Source organism: Solanum verrucosum, unplaced genomic scaffold (assembly GCF_900185275.1).
Source record: "Solanum verrucosum unplaced genomic scaffold, falcon-dt-bn FXZP01000157.1, whole genome shotgun sequence".
NCBI lineage: Eukaryota > Viridiplantae > Streptophyta > Magnoliopsida > Solanales > Solanaceae > Solanum > Solanum verrucosum.
The window spans coordinates 1,716,504-1,718,912 of record NW_026020185.1 but is presented as its reverse complement, the minus strand read 5'-3'; the positions used below and the strand labels follow the sequence as shown (position 1 = coordinate 1,718,912).

At 36.3% G+C, this 2,409-nt stretch overlaps 1 pseudogene; it reads right to left on the bottom strand.

The window, feature by feature from the left end:
* Positions 1 to 545: 545 nt before the first annotated feature.
* Positions 546 to 1,915, bottom strand: LOC125829356 (uncharacterized; annotated as a pseudogene).
* Between the last annotated feature and the right edge of the window lie 494 nt (positions 1,916 to 2,409).

Below are 2,409 nucleotides of genomic sequence, written 5' to 3'. Positions count from 1 at the left end.
TTGTACGAAGTATTGAATGGTCTATAGATGGGGGCAATGAAATATGAGCATCTTTGACAGTAGGCCTGAAGTCTTTAAATTCAGACAAGTATGCAAGTTGAAGTGTTTGAATCCTCTATATATACAAGTTGAAGTCTTCTGACAAAGTAATATGATAAGTCCTACAAGTTTGCATCTTAGACTCTTAAATCAACCAAGTTACAAGTCAATGCCTTCGAATTCTATGAATTTACATGTTAAGACCCTAAAACTTGTTACGAGTTGAAGAATTAAATTCCACAAAATTGATAAGGCAAGTTTGAATGTGCAAACTTAAAAATGTGGAACTTGCACTATATTCATTCTTATTGGCATGCAAAATATGGAATGACTTTGAATTACTAAAAGCTTGGGATCAAGAATTAAAGAGCAAATTCAAATTGGATTATGCAATAAAAAATGCATGATATGAAAAAATAAATAAAAAGAACTTCATTACTATAAAATTGTCTAAAACATCAATCAAATGCTAAAGAAAACAAAAAAGGAAAACACAAAGAAAAAGCCTAATCTAAGCGTAACTTGTAGTTAGTCAAATCTTGACGACTAGCCTCCAAGCACTCTCTTTTCTGTTCCAAACGAATTGAATCTTCAAGCGCCAATAAACTCATATTTTCATACGAGCATATCTCATCTTCTGTAACTAAAATATTGGCTTGAACCTCTTCAACCTTCTTCTTAGCAGCTTCCAAAACAACTTCAAGTCCCCCTCGCTCTCCTTGTAAAGTTGCTATCTTCCGCTTAACCTTCATTAGTGATTTATTGTTAGAAGAAACATGTTTTGCCTTCTCATCCTCTTCTACTTTGAACAATTCAAGACACTCTTTGGCATTGGAAATCAACTCCATCTTCTTATCTTCATGCGCCTTGTCAACAAAATTAGAGTGTTCTTGATCATAAGAAGTAGCATGATCAAAAAGAGAATCTACCAAGCTCTTCAATGGTGAAAGATCTAATAAATTCGTCTCACTTATCTCCTTGAAATTCTCACAAATATCATCTTTGTAAGATGAAATATTGTCTATAGAAGTTCTGGAAAGTTTTCCACAAATCTCTTCCCAAAGACCCAAGATGTACTTCCTTTTGTGGTTGAACACAACACCTTTTCCTTCAAAGACAGACATAGATCCATTACTCTTTGGAAGAACTCGAGAAAGCTCATTTGAATTAGGAGTCAACCCTTTTAAAGTTTGGACACGAGAAGTAGATGATGTCTTTTGCTCTGCTCAATATTTGAAATTGATTGTGCCTTAGGTCTTGATATTGCAGTAGACTCATCGCTTAATTGTGGAATCTCATGTGGCGATCCTAGTGGATGTACGGCAGCGTTAACCTACAAGTAAAAAGAGTGGGTTAGCGAAGTTATTTTATTAAAAAAAAAACAAAAAAAAACAAGGTAAACCTTGTCACTCTGAATTGTCATTGATCTTGAAGGACTATCGACACTCTGAACTTCTACGACTCTTAAATCAACAACTTCAGCCCCAAATGGTTCAACCATTTGCCTCTTCCAACATCGATCCCTGCTAGTTTTGCTTGTTTCTTGAAGGGCCCATTTACTAGAGAAGAGAAATTGGGGACATTTTTCTTTATCAGTAGAAGTATGAACTACTTCTTTCTTAGATACCTTACAGGAGTTAAGCTTCTTACTTTGATGTTGGGGAGCAAGTTGTGTGTTTACTTTTGAAAGTGTCTTCTCGATATCTTGACTTTTGTCTTCTAAAAGGGTAACAAATTCTGACCCAGCTTTCTCTACCATAACATCCACATTATCCTCAAGAACCATTCCATAGGATCTCTCCCACCAAGATGAATATTGGGTAGTATAAAGCTTCTTTGCGGAAGTTACCGCAAGAGGAAATGTCGTTTTAGTCATAGTTGCATGTGATATGCAAATGCACCAATATCTAAGGCCTTCATCAAGCGACTCAACACGAATATCATTTTCTGAATAGCCAGGAATATCTTGATGAAAACCAAATTGGCAACTAAATCGGTGCGGACTATATGGCTCAATGACAAAGGAACCTCCCCTCCTCAATGGAAGATAATTAAAACGAAGGCTCATAAAATAAGCTAGCTCCAACTCTGGTGCTTTTCCATCATCAATATAATAAGTTGGGTGAGGCCTAATAAGCATGGTTGCATTCCATACAATGCTTTCTCCCTGATGAACACGCTTTCTTGCCCCATCTTTGTCAAAGTACTTTGCAGCGCCTTCCCCAGAATATACCACCATTCGTGGAAGAGAAGGTCCACTAGTAAGCGGATAGTGTCTCTTGAGATAATAAGCAAGCCAACCATAAACATAGTGGATGGGAAAACAGACTCTTATATGGTGTAACTGTGAAGAATTTGAAATTTTATTTA